The 19,871-nt window shown below is 39.0% G+C and overlaps 1 protein-coding gene across 5 annotated transcripts in view; it reads left to right on the top strand.

Annotated features, from left to right (window-relative positions):
• NLGN4X (neuroligin 4 X-linked) overlaps positions 1–19,871 on the top strand; it is a 342,805-nt gene that overhangs the window by 302,761 nt on the left and 20,173 nt on the right. The gene's annotated exons all lie outside the window — the stretch shown is intronic.

The following is a 19,871-nucleotide window of genomic DNA, read 5'->3' as shown; positions in this document are numbered from 1 at the left end:
GCCAGTTACTCTTTTCATAAAATATGTATCTGTCCCATATAGGGCTAAGAATTAATTTATCCCAGTCTATAACTACAGAGAGAAGCCTACTTAATGAGCATTCTTGATGGGGCATACCACCCATAAATATGGCACCTTAGCATTTGAAAAAACAGAAGAAGCAGGAAAGTTCTCTCTGACCTTCTCCCCATCCTTCTCCCCTAAAGCCAGGTCATAAGACCCTCCTATGAGAGGTGACTCTCTATACCAAGAGGAATAGAACATTCTTATCTCTGAAGACAAAAGGACACAGAGGAGAATCTGAACACACAGGCCTTACTAAGTTCTCCCCAGTTTTTTCCCATTAGATAATATACATTTTTCCTTCAATCATACTTTCCAATGACTGTCCACTCTTTATCAAACCTAAGCATCTAAGCACAAAAATCCACAGGTTTCCCTGTTTCTTTGGGTCTTCATTGCCTTTTGAAGGCTCCTGTGTCATATAAAACTGTTATTAAATGAAGTGCACTCTTTGCTTAATCTGTCTTTTGTCATAGGGGCCTCAGCCATGAAACTAAGATAGGAAGAAAAGATATTTCTTTTCTCTTATATTATTCAACAATATTCTAGTTATACCTGTAAGCTTAACCAAAAGCTTCTAGAATATCAAAGTAATAAGTGTGAAATATGTGTGTGCACACATGTGTGCATGCATATATATACATATACACTACATTGTAGGTGTGTATATATATGTATATACATATACACATATATATTTTATAAGATGCGTGTACACATATACATTTTTGTATGTGTGTGTGTGACAGAGTCTTGCTCTGTTGTCCAGGCTGGACTGCAGTGGCGCTCACTGCAACCTCCACCTCCTGGGTTCAAGTGATTCTCCTGTCTCAGCCTCTGGAGTAGCTGAGATTACAGCCATGTGCCACCATGCCTGGCTAATTTTTGTATTTTCTTTTAGTAGAGATGGGGTTTCACCATGTTGGCCAGGCTGGTCTCGAACTCCTGACCTCAGGTGATCTTCCCACCTCGGCCTCCCAAAGTGCTGGGATTACAGAGGTGAGCCACCACGCCAAGCCGGCACATAATACATCTTGTAAAATATATTTAGCAAAGTCTATTTAAAAATAATTAATAGTTTATTAAATCTTATGTAGATTTTTTTTTTTCAAAATGAACAAGCTTCTGTCTTTCCAACAAAGCTTTGGAAATAATAATCATTGCATTTTCCTCTAACAGGTTAATCAGCAGATCAACTAAAACCAAAATGAGTCTTTCTCTGGGCACGGTGGTGCATGTCTATAGTCCCAGCTACTCAGGAGACTGAGGCAGGAGGATCACTTGAGCCCAGGAGTTCAAGGACCAGCTTGGGCAACATAGCAAGATACCATCTCTAAAAAAAACTAAAAATTAAAAAAAAAATAAGTCTTTCTATAACTGTATGACAGGGCTAAGGTGATTTTATTTGACAGAGGAATTAAATTTCAATGTACCAAGTTCTATCCGTACGATATCTTTTCTGATGGTTGGAAGGGCACCAAGGGGCTTCCGTGAAGCTCAGTGACAGCATTTTCACATGGAAGTCACTGCAGCAGAAAGTAGGGTACACATTCTTGGTAAATAATATATGATTGCACTATTGATGAATAGCATTTCAAAAGCTCTGCTATTTATTGTCTATTGAAAGATAAATGAATCCAGCAAGTAAACTGTCTAAAATATTTGTACACTGTTATAAAATGTAAACACCTCTATCATACTATAAATCTCCCTCCCGTCCGCTGGAAAAGACTTCAAGCTGAGATCATCCTCCTCCTCATCACATGATTGCTTGGAATAGAGTTGTCCCTGAGGCCACCTGTCACCTAAGAGGACTTGTATTCATTTATTCAGTGTCCATGTAATGAAAGAATAAGACAGACATACTGTGAATATAAGAACACAGAGTTCAAAAGACTATTCTGATTGAGCAGAAGGAAGATATTAAATAAATATTAGATGAACAAAGCTTGTGTGTACGGCTTTGGAAGATAAGCCTAGGATCTTAATCTTGTTTATATAACACAACTATTAAACCTTCCTGCATAAAATACATTTTAATTGAGACTTAGCATGAAGATAGAACACCAAGTCTGGGCATTCTGAAAAGTTTAGACGCAGAGGAATAACTGGCAGGCAGTGATTTAAAGTGGATACAGATTTTTGCCCTGGAGTTGCAGATGCGTGTAGGAATGAAAAGGAAGTAATGGGTGTGATAACCGATTTAAACACTAATCAGTGAGCCCCAAATATTAACCATATACTGGGATTCTACAAAGAGATGCCATGGTAAAAATATGAATTCAAGTGTTTTAACCTGTATAGCTGGATACATTCTTGTGATATTAACACGGGAAATAAGAAAAGAGACGAGTTTGAATGAGAAAAAGATGTTTAGCTCAATATAGCACACACTGAGCTTTAGGCTCGAATAATACATCTGAGTGGACGAAGACTTAGTCAAGCATGGGAGAAGTTAGAGCTGAAACCCAGGTAAAATCCTTCAAGTTACAGGCAGGAATCATTACCAGATGTGTGGTGGAGTCACACGGGGGGTGTGAGTCCTAATGCCTGTGCAGATGCATGGGGAACGCAGTGTCTTTTTGAAGGACTGGTTTTAGCGCTGCAAGAAGTAAAGTAAATTCTCTTTTACCTGCATTCTTGTTCCCTCTGGTGCTTTTATGAGGACCTAGGCAAGAATAGTATTGAACCACTTATACCATCCATCTGTTAGAAGAACCTATAATACAGAAATATTTGCTTTGGGCTGAACTCCAAACGTAGTACTTAATGATTTCTCTTCAAGTTTGTTGACACGTTCTACATCTACACATACAATTTGCTCCCAGTCGTTTCTGAGATATGCTACAGAAAGTACAATTGATCAAACGTTGGCTTTAGGGATTCAAGAACAGTCCTGTGACTGCATTTTCGTTCCTTCCTGAAACTATTCCAAGGCCATAAAACACCTTTTTTGTGTGAACTGTCTTTCTGTATCCCATTTCAGATGATATCTTCTTTCCTTTAAATACAGTCTTTTATATTTTTCTAATTGTCTGATTGCCAAAACAATATATTTGCATTGCTATAAATTTACAGTATCAAAGATCATACAGAAGAAAAATCTTTTAACAAAAGAAAACCATTGTTGATAATTTAGTTTACATACATACATATGTACATACATATATCCTCTTAGCACTCTGGGGCCCGGAGTAGAGAGCAAACCTGTGAAACAGATAGATAGATAGATAGATAGATAGACAGACAGACAGACAGACAGACAGACAGATAGATAGATAGATAGATAGAAGATATAGAGATATGTTAGAGCTATAGAGATATAGTCTCTAGATAGATAGATAAGAGTATATGTATTCTCTCTCTCTAGACATATGATTAGGAAACAGTCTATAAGAACGTGTGTGTGTGTGTGTGTGTGTGTGTGTATATATGTATTCTCTCTAGAGGTAGAATATATCTCTCTGTAGAGAGAGAGACTTATGCATGTGTATGTATGTATAAAACAAAGAAACAATAAAAACACAAAGGCCCAAATATCAGCCAGAAGAAACTGACCAGCTGTAATGGGACAATTAGAACATCTGTAAGAATATTTGTACTGGATTTAAAATGATAAAGACATAAAAGTTCATGTATTCATCATGACACCCAGAATAAAACTCACTGGTTATATTACTAGGCCACGATCGCATTTTCCTGAATCTTGATCCATAAAAGAATCATGATTTTTTTCCCACTTTTCCTATATATATTGAATTTCAGAGTAACTAAAAAATTGGTGATTACAAGTAAAATTTCAGATAATATATGCAGAAAGAACAATACTATCTGAAAATCATTATTTTGTGAAACTCCAAATTAAGTAAGTATATTAATCTGTCCTCACACTGCTCTAAAGAACTGCTGGACACTAGGTAATTTATTAAGGAAAGAGGTTTACTTGACTTGCAGTTCCACGTGGCTGGGGAGGCCTCAGGAAGCTTACAATTTTGGCAGAAAGGGCAGCAAACATGTCTTTCTTCACATGGTGGTGGCAGGAGAGAGAAATGAGTGCCCATTGAAAGGGGAAGTCCCTTATAAAACCATCAGATCTTGTGAAAACTGACTCACTACCACGAGAACACCATGGGGGAAACTGCCCCCATGATTCAATTATCTCCACCTGGTTCCTCCCACAACATGTGGCCATGGAACTACAATTCAAGATGGGATTTGGATGGGGACACAGCCAAACCATATCAATAAGAGATCTAGGAAATTATCTCTGATTATTTGAAAAGCTTAGCAGGTTTATATATATATATATATATATATATATATATATATATATATGGTGGGATTCATTACCAACTGAATGTAATTATCAACCACTCTTAAGATAATTAAAAGTAACACTAGCAGTATCATGTAAGTCCTTATTAAATTCAGTATAAAGTACAGAGCAGTTCCTAGGTGCATTGTTTCCTACAAAGGGCACCATAACCCTAAGGAAGAAAAACAAGATGTGATTAGGAAACATTCTGTTAATTCTAGAACATGGGGTGTTCTTCAGCAGTAATGTTCAAAATGTGGTTCACAAAGCAGCAACTTGTTAGAAATGCAAAATTTAAGATCCTATACCTGGGAGGAGGCTTCCTGAATCTAAAATTGAGGGTGTGGGTTGCAAACTATTATTTCTTTCCCAAACCCATCTGTGATGTTTATGCTTGATAAAATTTGATGGGACAGTTCATTGATTTCCATAAGGAATTAACGATGTAAGAAAATGAGAAGAATTGTATTATGGAAAAGAGGGTGTCAGTGTTTTCACTTGCTTTCTCTTTAAATGTGTGGATCACAAGATTTGCTTTTCATTAAAAGTATTCAGATATATATACGTATTTGAAATACATGTGCCTATACACTAACCCCAAAACAGCTCATTAAGAATCTCTTCCACTGGGACATAGACATCAGTATTTGTTAAAATATCACTAAGTGTTTAGTGTGGTTGATGAGTGTATAAAGAATATATTTTCACCAAGCTTATGAGATGGGCAGTTTGGGGCCAGGAGAAGAAGGCAGTGAAAGAACTTGGGTGATAAGCAGCTGTCTACTTGCAAAACAACTTATTATTAATGAATTGGGACTTTAAAAATTTTTTTTTTATTTTCATAGGTTTTAGGGGAACAAGTGGTATTTGCTTACATGAGTCACTTCTTTAGTGGTGATTTGTGAGATTTTGGTGCACCCATTACCCAAGCAGTATACACTGAACCCAATTTGTAGTATTTTATCCCCCAACCCCCTCCCACCCTTTCCCTCTGAGTCCCCAGAGTCCATTGTGTCATTCTTATGCCTTTGCATCCTCATAGCTCAGCTCCCACTTATGAATGAGAACATAAGATGTTTGGTTTTCCATTCCTGAATTACTTCACTTCGAATAATAGTCTCCAGTCCCATCCAGGTAGCTGTGAATGCCATTAATTCATTTCTTTGTATGATTGAGTAGCATTCCATCATATGTTTATATACCACAGTTTCTTTATCCGCTCGTTGATTGATGGGCATTGGGTTGGTTCCACATTGTGACCCAATGCTTTTAAAATAATGTGTGTGTTTGGCCACGAACATAAGCCAGAACACTAGAAAAATTGTTTACTGAAAGCCATCTTAGTTTCAGGAACACAGAGGAAATGAGGTAATGTGTGAAAAGAACTTTAAAAATTGTAAGGCATTTTGCATAAAGATGTTAGGTGCTTTTTGAAGTTTCTATTTAAATGTGGTGGTCAATTAGAGAGGTTTTTTTTTTTCATTTTATGTTTGCCTTGAAAGCATTTAGAAGTATGAGAATATATAATTTCATTTTGTAAAACACAATATGTTGAACCTAATAGGATCTTTCTTGGAAACTGAACATTGTCCTGGGTTTTGGAGGCATCCCATTGAAATTTAGCCATGATTCCATATTCAGCAAATTGCTGTGGACCCAGATACATCTTCGCTGACCAGAAGTCTTTGCAGAGTAGAAGATTTTAGTAAATTTACAAGTCAATCTTGTAGAATTAGATAAAATGCATTCTGTTTTCCATCATTTGCCGATATCCCCCCACTGCTAATTAAAGGAAACACAATCCACAATTGATTTACTTATGTAAATGTAGATTACAAACCAACAACATGATTTTAAGAGTCTTAAGAAGTTGAGGGCTATTTTGAATGTTTACTCTTGGAGACATGTATATTTAGGTGTCCTGGTCAACAAGATCAATTGTAGGAATGGTTGGTACGATCACATTGGTCATTAAATACAGACATCACACATAATCAAGCAGATTTAGCTCAGGGTATGGGTAACTCAACGTATGAACACCATTCAAAGTATTTCCCCAAAAGGCTGGCATGGTGGCTGACATGGTTTGGCTGTGTCCCCACCCAAATCTCGTCTTGAATTCTTGTGAGAGGGACCCAGCGGGAGGCAAGTGAATCATGGGGCCAGGCCCTTCCTGTGCTGTTCTCACGATAGTGAATAAGTCTCATGAGATCTGATGGTTTTAAAAAGGGGAGTTTCCCTGCATAAGCTCTCTTCTGTTGTCTGCTGCCATGTGAGACATGCCTTTTACCTTCCACCATGATTGTGAGGCCTCCCCAGGCACGTGGAACTGTTAAGTCCATTAAACCTGTTTTCTTTTGTAAATTGCCCAGTCTCAGGCATGTCTCTATGAGCAGTGTGAAAATGGACTAATATAGTGGCTTACGCCTGTAATCCTAGCACTTTGGGAGGGCAAGGCAGGCAGATCGCTTGAGCTTTGCAGTTTGAAACCAGCCTGGGCAACATGGTGAAACCCTGTCTCTATAAACAATACAAAAATTAGCTGGGTGCAGTGGCACAAGTGTGTATTCCCAGCTACTTGGGGACACTGGGTCAGGAGGATTGCTTGAGCACAGGATTGCTTGAGCTAGAGATGCCCAATGCATCTCAAGGGTGCAGTGAGCCGAGATGGCGCCACTTCAGCCTGGGTGACGAAGTGAGATCCTGTCTCAAAAAATAGAAAAATATTTCCCCAATGGGGACATATGGCTTAATAGTTAGGGTTATTGTTTGTAGTGATGAATAGGTTTGGAAATAGGTATTGGTGATAATTATACAACATTGTGAATGTAATGAATCCCACTGAATTGTACATTTTAAAATGATCAAAATGGCAAACTTATCCCACACACAAATAAATAGATATAGATATACATAGATATCTTCATATGGTTTTTCTTGTTTTTTAATTTTTAATTATTTTATTTTATTTATTTATTTATTTTTTTGAGATGGTGCCTCCCTCTGTCGCCCAGGCTGGTGTGCAGTGGCATGATCTCAGCTCACTGCAACCTCCTCCTCCCAGGTTCAAGCAATTCTCCTGCCTCAGCCTCTCAAGTAGCTGGTATTACAGGCCTGTGCCACCATGCTCTGCTAATTTTTGTATTTTTAGTAGAGACGAGGTTTCACCATGTTGGCCAGGATGATCTTGAACTCCTGACCTCAGGTGATCCGCCTGCCTCAGCCTCCCAAAGTGCTGGGATTACAGGTGTGAGCCACTGCGCCCTGCCTTCATATAGGTTTTAATATTAGTTTTGCTTAATTTAAAGACAGTTTGAGGCAGTACAGCATAAAGTACTCCCCACATTTCATTTATTTAGTTTTAATTGACAAGTAATAATTGTACATATTTACGGGGTACATACTGATGTTCCAATACATGTAGTATACAGTGATCAGATCCAAGTAATTAGCATATCCATTATCTAAACCATTTATCATTTCTTTGTGTTGGGAACATTCAATTTTCTCCTTCTAGCTATTTGAAACTACATATTATATTATTTTTAAGTACAGTCACCCTGCAGTGCTATGGAACACGAGAACCTATTTCTCCTGTTTCCCCCCCTCCCCACAAAGAAATAAAAGAGGTGAAATCTGACACACAAAGCAAAAGGAACAAAGACATTCAGGTACTGGAGTTGAGCATAAATTTGACCTCACAATTTCTGGCAGATAAAGCCAAAAGAGAGAGAAAGACAATTGGTTCTGGGATTCGTATTTCCGGCAAGAGAAACCTTCTCCCTTTTCCCTCTGATTCTTGGTGAAGAGCAGTTATGATGTTGGAGATAAAAGGAGAAGATGGCAGTGATGGTTCCTTGTTCTTTCCTTCTGCAGTGGCTGTCAGCTTCGCCTATGATATTAACAGTAAGACAGCAAAGCCTGAGACCGCCTCACTAAAGACAGACCCTTCCCATTATGTGTCACGGCAGCCTTCACCCTTGAATCTAGAAAATACTACCTGGGCCGTGCTAAGTTTATTCTTAAAAGCCTAACACCGTGTAGCTACTGCTGCCCAATGCATCTGCCCAAAACAGTACTCCCCAAATCCTGAATATGCATAGAAATAACTTTTCAGTTTTCATGCCTACTGCTGAATTGTACCAACAGAGATTCTGATTTGGAAGTCAGCGGAGGAGTCTATGCAGTTTAAATTTTTACAGACAACTCAAGGTTTTGTGGATATATCCTGAGACAGCTCAACCCTCCCAGGCTGTTGGTACCATAGGGGCTGGGAGAGATTGCCCTCACTTACCCCGCAAACACCTTGCAGGATGCAGAACAGCTCTTAATAAATATGTGTTATGGAAATAAAGGAATGCCCCTGTGCTTGGAAGTACTAGGCTGTCTCTCTCTCTCTCTGTCTCTGTCTCTCCTCTCTCTCTCTCTCTCTCTCTCTCTCTGGTTCATTTTCAATGCCGCTGAGTCATACAGTGAGAAGCAGCTTAGGGTCATTAAGAGATTGAAACATCGGAGAAAAAAAGTGAATATGTTTTCATTTGAATCTCTATTTTTAGCTCTTTCTGACCTTGTCTGTCAAATTTGGCTACCTTGAGACTGTTGCAGTGATAATGAAATAAGCCTATGCTGTTCTTTGGAATCATTTTAGACATATACATGTCTAATATGTATATATATGTGTATATATATAAATATACATATATATATATAAAATACTTACCATATGTGATCTTGTTTGACATGCCTTTTTTCTATACAAAAGCACATGAATCACCATGCTTCAGCAATGAAGATGTTGTGTTTTGGACTAAAGGCAGTGTAAACACAACATGCTATTAGCGTTTTTCTTAATCATCACTACCACCCAGCCGTTATCTTCTTGCACAAGATAATAATAGCATCTCACATTTCCATGGAGCTTTATAATGCATGAAGGTCTTTCACATTCATCGTTTTGTTCAATGTCATAGGGAGAGGGAGCTTCAGTAACCTCAAAGCCCAGTGTGCAGAAAGAGAAACTGGGATTGATTCAATCATTTGGCCACAGTCCTAGGGCTCTTGAATGTGTGTGTAACTCAGGCAGGGTGAAAATCCCAGAAGATACGTCCCCATCCCAAGGGCACCTACCCAGGTTCAATAACTTGGTTACAACCGACACTCTTTGGATGATGCTGCACTCTTCACAAACACGTATCCAAACCTATCATGAACCCAAACCAGAGCAAACATCAAATCCCCACTCCTACCACATATTCACATCTTGTATTAACACCAAAGCCTGAAGCACCCTGACAACATGTGTCCAGAAGATGTTGAATGTCTTCCACCCTGACTGCCACTAACCTGGCTAAAGCCAGGACCAACTTTCACCTGGACAACTGCAGTGGACTTCTTCCAAATGCACGCTCCTGCAGTCCTGTCCACCAGTTGCTCCTGTGAGCTTTACAAAACCATAAATCCTACCACATCCCTGCCATGTTCCAAATCTTATGCCTTGTCATTGCTTTACAATAAATTCCAACATTTTACTCTCTCTTTCAAGTGTGAACTCACTTTGCCTACTACTGGAATAATGTTCTTTCACATTTCCTTGCTAATTATGAGTCAGCTACACCGGGACTCCTTCTGTTCTCCTCACCCTTTAAACATATTTCCCATTTGAAACTTCGCAACTTGTAATTCTTTTCAGGAATGTTTCTCTTTCATCATCTTGTAGCTGCTTCGTTGTCATCATTTGCTTTCATTTCTACCTCTTCAGAGAGGCTTTGTTTAGAAGAAAACATAGGAGCAAATATTTGCCAGCTAGGGTTATGCAAAAGTTTCTTACATAGAACACAAAATGTAAGAACCGCAAGAGAATGTATTGACGGGGCCTTCAAGACACCATGAAGAACTCAGAGAGCAAGCTTCAGATTGAGAGAAAACATTTACAACTAATATAGCAGAGAATTGACTTGTAACTAGAATATATAAAAATATCTCCCAACTCAATGATAAGTCAGGCAACCTGCAGAGCAGCAGTCCTCAACACTTTTGGCACCAGGGACTGATTTCACGGAAGATAATTTTTTCCAAGTAGGGGAACGGTTTCAGTATGAAACTTCCACCTCAGATCATCAGGCATTAGATTCTCATAAGGAGCAGGCAACCTAGATCCCTCACATGTGCAGTTCACAGTAGGATTCACACTCCTATGAGAATCTAATGCCACCGCTGAACTGACGGGAGGTGGAGCTCAGGTGGTAATGTGAGTGGTAGGGAGTGGCTGTAAATACAGATGAAGCTTCCCTCGCTTGCCCACCACTCACCTCCTGCTGGCCCAGTCCCTAACCAAAACTGGTCCATGGCCTGGGGCTTGGGGACCCCTGCTGTAGAGGACAGAATAACAGCCCCCTACATATGTTCACATCCTACCTTATGCAGTAACACGGACTAGACTGACGTGATAAAGATTTTGAGATGGGGAGAGTATCTTCAAGTATCTAAGTGAGCTCAGTGTAATAAAAATATCCTTATAAGACAGAAACTGGAAGCCTGGAACAATAGAAGAGCTGAAGGTGAAACAGACGTCAGACAGAGATTAAGATGCTATGCTACATATATATATATATATATATTGCCCAGGAGGATTGCTTTGTTGGAGCCTATAAAGGTTTGTGAGATAAAAGTTCTGAAGTGGAGAATTGTTACTGTGATGGTTGCTTAAAATCTAGTTTTTAGAACAGAGATGAGTTTGACTGTAGCTACTCTGGTATGTGATCCATTTAATCATTTTTTTGTTTAATTAATTCTCAGAGAGAAATCTTAGCCCCAGCTATTTAAATCTCTCTGTAAATAAAGACTTCCAAGCACCACTGGGACAGTTACCAAAAATGACAGATCGTTGGCAATTCTAACAATAAACTTCAGTATAGTAAGAGATATAATGGAACTCTGTAACTGCTCTCAAATCAAACATCCCTCCTGCTTAGTGAAAACAGAATTGCACTAATTTCTCTGATGCAGTCTCAAAATCGAGCCACCATTTCAGGTTTTGTAAGAAAAGTTGCGGACTTCAGGCTTAGAAAAGACATCCCAGTTATGCATTGTGGCTGAGGATAACAGGAAGATGAGAGTTAGGATGTAGCTATCTTCAAAAAGAAAAGTGGCAAAAAGAAAAGAAAAACCTTAATGTTAGAACATATAAAAATAGTATAAATAATTAAGAACTTAAAGAGGCAGAGAGTTTGGTTAAAGCGGCAAGCCAGCAGGACAATTTTAGTGTGTAGCTTAAGGTACAATACATGCATAATTTGCCCTTCCTCAATTCTAGAAAATATTGTCTGTCTTCTTCAATAACCTTTCTATTCCTGAAACTAAGCATTCCACTGGGATTTTAGCTATTTTATATGCTGTCATATTTACTTTGCTAGCGTGCATGTGATTACACCTAAGTTCTAATTCGTCTAATATATGTGCATTACTTTAATATTTCATTCATCTAATATGAATTCTAGTTCATCTAATATAGTGTTGTATAAGTTGTCGTTTTACTTATGTGCATTTTACAGTGCCCTGAATAGCACTGAAGTACAAAAATGCATCTTAATATGTGTTTTATCTCCATAGTTTGATGGTGAAAAATATTACTTTCCATTCAAATGAGTTTTAAGATAGTCTCATTAAAAACAAATGAAAACGTAAATGAAAAAAAAAAAACACCTTTTCTGTAATTTTTCAAGATATCTATGGAAATGCACTGAACTACCGCATCATTTTCCCCCAGATTTTGCTTGGGTCATCATGGCTACTTCGTACATTGTTGAATGAGCATTTGCCGTAAATCTCATAGCATAAGTAAAAGCTGTGATGTGTTTTTTGCCTTGTCTTTCTCTTTTCACTTTAAACACATAATAAACACTTAGTAAGCAGATTGAATAAATAAATACATACCCCCTTTATGCAAAATTATTCACAAATAAATGGTATCTAATTCATTCTTTAAAATACCATCAGAGAACACACAATCTCACTTTACCATCTGTATAATTTTAGAGTCAGAGTCTAATTTGACCAGCAGTCAATTTTTTCCCTTTGGACTCCTTTCATATATTTGAAGGACATTTCTTTGTTCCTAGTATGTGTAGATGAAGCAAAACTAAACTGCATGGCTTCTGATATTCATGAAAGCAGGCTAGTAGGTAACCATTTTTGAACACATTCCACACCAAGCGCAATGCTGTTTCTTGTGCATTGTCCAGTTGAGTTCCTCAGCTTGCCATGGGAGGGCTACTATTCTCCTCCCCATTTCACATATAAAGAAAGTGGGACTTTGAAATCTTAAGTCATGTGCTTAAGGCTTTACAATAGATTCCACCACAAGGATGTCCAACTGAATCCATTGCAAGCAATAACTCCAAAAGCAGTCACCAAGCAAATGCCCTTCGTGTAAAGTGATACGTTCTGTAACAGAAATTCACTGAAAGCCATTTACTGTGCCGAGAGAATAAAGATAATCACACAGGACACTTTTGGAAAGGGGCCCACATTGGTAGAAAGAGATGGCCAGGTTCTACCTGAGTATGCAGGTGACCCCTGAGGAAGATGCAGAGACTGACCTTCAGGTCACACTCACCTTTCAAATGGTGCTGGGTCCATGAGCTAGCCTTGCAGCTTTGTGTGCGGCCATAGCCCACAGGAAGGTGTGCTCAGGCAAGGTGTTCAGGGCAATTTATGGTCACCCAGAAGCCCTGCAGAGGGCGCCCTAGATCTTGGGGATTTCATATAAAAAGGCAAGCATATCAAAATGCAAGGCATATTCTGGAAATAGCTAGCAAGTGTTGTGGTGGATTTGCAGGCTCCAGAACATAAGTAGGGCATCCCTTGAGAAGGTCACATGGGCCCACACGGAATGACCCTTGGATTCCCAGTAATGAATTTGTTTCTCCAACACATTCACTTTATTGTGTGGGTGTGATTGTTGTTGCTAAAAAGGGAGATTTAAATTATGAACAAAATATAAACAGATATTAGCAATAAAACGTGAATATTCCCTATAGCCACATGCTTCGAGATAATCACCCTCCACTGTTTGAATTCTTCCAGATTTTATTTTTTAATAAAATAAATGGGCTGGACGCAGTGGTTCATGCCTTAATCCCAGGACTTTGGGAGGCCGAGGCGGGTGGATCACTTGAAGTCAGGAGTTCAAGACTAGCCTGGACAACATTGCAAAACCCCATCTCTACAAAATATACAAAAATTAGCTGCAAATGGTGGCACATTCCTGTAATCCCAGCTATTTGGTGGGCTGAGGCAGGAGAGTCGCTTGAATCCAGGAGGCAGAGGTTGTAGTGAGCTGAGATTGCATCACTGCACTCCAGTCTGGGAAGCAGAGTGAAACTCCGTCTCAAAAAAAATACATAAAAATATAAAATAAAATAAATGATACGTAGTATTCAGTAGCCCACTATTTTTTCTTGAGATACCTTAGATGTGTTTCTGTGTCCATGTGTGTAAATACTCCTTAGCACTTTATGCAGACAAACAGCAGCTCATAATATGGATCCAGCCAAGACAATCCATTCAAATCTCTGACTTGTGAACATTCAGCTTGCTGCTATTGTTTGTTTTTAAAATTACAATCCGTGTGAATTGTGGAGCCTTGGGTGGCTATTTTTATGCATCAGAATAAAGATTTTCATAGAAAGCATTCAAAGAATTAGGACTCCTGGGTCAGAAGTTTCCAATTTTCATTTTCCTGGGTTTTACCCATTCTCTTACACTGGAGACCGTCATGATGATGTTGATGGTGTGGAAATTCAGAGGAAGCTAAAAGGACATAGCACCCAAATGAGCAGGTCCTGGGGAACTGTAGTTCTCATCTCAGACACTAGGATGCAGACCCAGGGAGGGACAAGATGTACAAGCTCTTTGAAAAATAAAACCAAAGGATGTGACAGCCAATTGAATGAGAGTCAGCAGCAAATCTGGAGAAATATCTAAGGAGAAAGTGTTCAGTTGAAAATACTCATGTTGGCTGGGCACGGTGGTTCACACCTGTAATCCCAGCACTTTTTGGAGGCTGAGGCAGGGAGATCACTTGAGCTCAGGAGTTCGAGACCAGCCTGGCCAACATGATGAAACCCCGTCTCTACTAAAAATACAAAAATCAGCTGGGTGTGGTGGCGTGTGCCTGTAATCCCAGCTACTCTTGAGGCTGAGGCAGGAGAATTGCTCGAATCCAGGAAGTGGAGGTTGCAGTGAGCCAAGATCACGCTGCTGCACTCCAGCTTAGGCGACAGAGCAAGAGTCTGTCTCAAAAACAAAAAAAGACTCAAAGTTGACTCAAAGAGATTTGTTTCCAGGCTGGCTATTCCCAAATTTTCATTTCCATGAAACTCATGTATGAATTATCTTCAGATTTTGATGTTTTATTACAAGCTGTATTTATTATTTTATATTTTGTTCCTAAAATATGATCAATTTCAGTTTTTTTTATTTCATGTAATTTAAACTAAAGCACTTAAAAAATACCTATGCAGCTTAATTCTAGATAAATGTGTGGAGATATTATCTTTTATGAAAATACTGCAAGGAATCTCAGTAGTAGTTCATAGGCCCCAGAGTTTGGAAACCTGTGGTATAAAAGTCATTTGTCTCTTATAATTGTTTTAGATTTTCTCTACTGATATTGGAAATAGACTTTGGTTCTGTGCAATACTGCTGTGATAACATGATACAAATGGAGAATGGTCTGCTAGTACTCATTCCATTTTTAAGTAAAAACTAAAAATAAAAGGCACTGAATTTCAAGCAGCCCTGCCTATCAGGCAACAGAATTTGAATGCAGTGCATCAGCTTCCCTCCCTTCCAGCCCATCCTGTGCAATGTGTGCTTCTGTGTTAAATCCTACATGTTTTCAGTCAGAAAGTTAAAGGTTCACCTTGTAATAAATGCATTTCATGAATGATTTCCTATAACCGTCAAAGATTAGTTTTGCATCTATTTGACTGATTTTTGTTTTTATGCTTCTGCTTTCATTCTAACCAAACAGATTTCTTTTTGACCTCATTTGCATGACCTAACACAAATTCTGTTTGTTCTCACTGAAGAATTTTTATTTAAACGTTTTCCGTTTGGTGTCACTTCTTTAGTTTAAAGGTGCACAAATGTATGTCTGTGTACATATACATTTATAGTCACACATGCATATATATGGTTATATATGCATATATATATATATACATATCAGGTGAATTACACACACTGAAATGGTGAAAGGTATTTAACTTCTGTATTCACTTAATTATCTCTTGGTTACTTGTCTCTAAAAAATGCCTACTGTGTTTATGCAAGGAATGATCTCCTAAAAGAAAATGGATTGCGGCTTTAACGTCATGTAACAATGTCTTTTGTTAATTGAAAGAAAAACAATATCTGACCCCATTGGGTTCCTTACCATTTACTTGCAGTGCATGGAGAAACAAAAGACCTGCAGTCATTCTCCTAAGCCCTGTGATGTAATTCAAAATGAGAGGAAACATCTACATTATTATCTATAATAAAAACTGGAAACTTTTCTGTTGTGACAACAATATTAAGCCTGAATAGAAATGTTCATGTTTATATGATATTCACTTCAGTCAACATGCGGCAGAAAAAACTGTGATTCCTATTTTTTAGTCATCTTTTCCATGAAACCTGTTTCTAAATAACCATACTAACTGAATGTACTAGTCTGTTCTCATGCTGCTAATAAAGACATACCTGAGACTGGGTAATGTATAAAGAAAAGAAGTTTAATGGACTCACAGTTCCACATGGCTGGAGAGGCCTCACAATCATGGCAGAAGACAAAGGAGAAGCAAAGTCACATCTTACATGGTGGCAGGCAAGAGAATGTGTCCAGGGGAACTGCCATTTATAAAACCATCAGATTTCATGACACTTATTCACTATCATGAGAACAGCATGACAAAAACCCACCCCCATGTTTCAGTTACCTCCTACTGGGTCCCTCCCATGACACATGGGGATTATGGGAGCTACAGTTCAAGATGAGATTTGGGTGAGGAGACAGCCAAACCAGATCACTGAACATATCTATTGATATCTCTTGTGTGTGTATGTTTGTTATTGTTGTTCCTTCCAGGACCCTGGATGAAACTTGGCATCAATGTAGCCATTAACATGGATTAATTCACATGGTCTCTTTTGCATCTTTCTTTCGTTGTTCAATTGTTGGAGGTGAGGTTGCTGATTACAAGCTTCATATTAGGGAGAGTAAAGCTCAGAAACCAAAATTTCATCAGCTAAAATGCTTAGAGAGTTTGTAGCCTAAAGGACCTGTCAGTTAAAGGAGCCATTTGTTGTAAATCTCTGGTTTTAGACAATCAAGTAGCTTGTTCTCTTCATTCACCTTGAACATATATTTAAAGTTAAGTGATCTATCCGAGAGATGACTTCTCAGGAGCAGCATTCATCTTTGGTATCATGTGTGGCTCTTTCCAAGTTGATGAGCTACCATCATTTTGCTTTCTACAATCAGGAGGCAAAACCCAGTGGTTTAGGTTTGCAGGATTCCTAAAAATATTAATTTTAATTTGCTACAATAAATACCAGGATTCCTGGTGTCAAAAAGCCTGCAAAAAAATCACACCATTAGAATTTTTTAAGATCACTCTTTATTTACACTTAAGAAGATAGCTTTGCCAGGAAAATGCCTTCCTTCCTTCTTTCCTTCCCTCCTTCCTTCCTTCCTTCCTTCCTTCCTTCCCTCCCTCCCTCCCTCCCACCTTCCTTCCTTCCCTCCCTCCCTCCTACCTTCCTTCCTTCCTTCTTCCTGCTCTCCCTCCCTTCCTCCTTCCCTCCCTCCCTCTCCCTGCTCCGTCACATCACAGAGCTGTAGTGTGCTGCCTGTTCCTCGCCTCCAGTCTTATTCACAGGAAAACCTGGCCAGGTGCTGATGAATAAAGAAGAAGACAGATTGATAGTGAGATCTAATTTTCAGAGATCAGGCGACTTGGGAAAACAGGTCTTTTTATTTTCAAATGCTAACTTTCTGGGCTCATAGAATTCTTGTCAGTAAGCCCACATGCTTTTTAAGTCTGATTTATAGAAAACATGATTTGGCCCTCAAAACAATGTAACCTCCCAACAGATTCATCTTTACCACTACACAGATAGAGCTGATTAGTCAAGACAGAAGAATTGCAATAGATAAAGGGTTTAATTCCTGCAGAGCTGGCTAAATGGGAGACTGGAGTTTTATTGTTACTCAAATCAGCCTTCCCAAAAATTTGGAGGCTTGGGTTTTTCCAGAATAGTTTGGCAGACAGGGGCTAGGGAATGAGTGCTGCTGATTGGTTGAGGATGCAATGATGGGGTGTGGAAAACAGCCCTGGTGCACCCAGTCAGCCTCTATGTGGGGACACAGAGGAGTCACTGGTCCTAGTAGGACCAATCAGTTGTCAGAAATGCAAAAGCCTGAAAAGACATCTTAAAAGGCCAATCTGTACTATGCTTATTACCTGGGTAATGAGATAACCTGTACATCAAACCCCTGTGACATGCAGTTCACCTACATAATAAACCTACGGGTATACCCCGGAACCTAAAATAAAAGTTTTAAAAAGGCAAATTTTAGCTTCTAGTGATTGGGGAAGTTGCAAATCTTGTGACCTCTGGAATAATGGCTGGTAATCATTCAACTAAGCTTACATCTTAGCAGAATTCAGGCCCCTCTCATTCTTTAACCTGGTGGCCTTTCATTACTTTTACAAAGGTGGTTTAGTTTTAAGAGGGGCTATTATCATTTAAACTACAAGTTCAATTTCTCCCAAAGTTAGCTTGGCCCATGCCCAGGAATGATCAAGAACAGTATGGAGGTTAAAGGCAAGATGGAGTTGGTTAGGTCAGATCTCTTTCACTGTCATAATTGTCTGACTATTATAAGTTTTGCAAAGGTGGTTTCAAGATGAAAGGACTATACTCTTAAAGAGCATAAAATTGTTGCATTCATTGTGTACCTGAAACAGGCACTCCCCCTTGTTGATAGTTTAAAAAGAAAAAAATAATAATCCCTGGATGTTGCAATAAATGAAAATGCCATGGCAGAAACTGTGGAAACACCAGCCTCAAAACACCACATTCATTTGTTAAACTTCAGAGATCCATGGATTGTCGTTTCCCTCAGCCAGCCTGTAGGATATTTGGAAGAATTTCAGAACCTCAAAGATCAAACCATCCAATAGGATGCTGTTAGAAGAACTAAGATTTTTGAAGGCAGGGGATATTCATTAGCCTGCTTTTGGAAAGGTTAAAACACTCTGATTTTGCTAGGGAGGAAGAGGTTATGGTGGAAGAAAGGCCAATGATTTACTGCGTGTTGAAAATCTTCATACTCCTCCACAGAAACAAAATAAGTCAACAAGTCATTCTGCAGAATTGAGAAAGAGAGAACAGTGAGTGAAGAAAAGACGTGCTGAAGACAGAATCGTTCTGTTAGAAAATTGCTCGTGCCTTAGGAATTAATCACCTCTTTCTTTAATAGGGGAAGAAAGCATTGCCCTATGGTATTATAGGGCACCCAAACTGACATGATTCGTCATTGTCATATAAGGATCTTCGATCTTTTCTCCCAAGCAAAGCCTGATGCCTTTTATGAACGATCGTGTCAAAGATATAGTGATGGAGACAGGTGTTGCAGAACATTTTTGGCATGAAGCACTAATTAGTAATTGCTAATTAAATGGGGGAGGGGAGGCTTGGGTAATGTCTGATCGCACCCACTAATCATAGCTAATCTCCCGTCACATCCCTCTGAACTTTGAAGAAGATCACATTGGTAGGATGTATCTTAAGTATCCAACCTCGCAGTTGTGACGCTGCCTCTCTTTGAAGCTGCAGGAGATAGTGACTCCCGATTCAGGCTTGGAGTTTTTATTGTCATTGTTGAATGAAAATCGTCCTGTGACTTTCTTTGGAGCCAGGCCATTTCCTCCTTTCCAGCTCAGAGCATTTTTCCACAGGTGCTCAGGAAAGCTCATGGAAGAAATGCTGGTTGACTCAATTGGTATGCAGCCTCATCCTCTACTCTTTTTGTTTTAAAGGTAGAAGCCGGCACTCAGTCACTCCTTGGAATGCCGTCAACTTTGGTTAAGGACGTGCTTTGAGGGAATTGGTTTGATGTTATTTTAGGGCTTAAAGCAGCCTGTCTCCATACAAACGTGACTGCAGGTGGCCATAATGATGTGCTGAGCATCCCTTGAAATGAGTGAATGACATGGCTCTTGGAAAAAAGAAATTGTATAGAAGGGGCAAATATCATAGTTGGGTAGTTGGGGAAGGCTCAAATAAGGACGTGAAAATGGTTAAAAAAAAAAAAAAACTTTTAAAAATTCTTTGTCTTTTTGAAAGGCATATCCAGTACAGATTTGGACATAAAGTTGGATTAAAGTTTATGCAATGGACTAAACTTGCAGGATGCCTTAGAAAATACTCCTAGTTTTGA

The sequence above is a fragment of the Gorilla gorilla genome, chromosome X (genome assembly GCF_029281585.2).
Source record: "Gorilla gorilla gorilla isolate KB3781 chromosome X, NHGRI_mGorGor1-v2.1_pri, whole genome shotgun sequence".
NCBI lineage: Eukaryota > Metazoa > Chordata > Mammalia > Primates > Hominidae > Gorilla > Gorilla gorilla.
The sequence above is the reverse complement of the archived record's forward strand: the minus strand, read 5'-3'. Positions and strand labels throughout refer to the sequence as shown.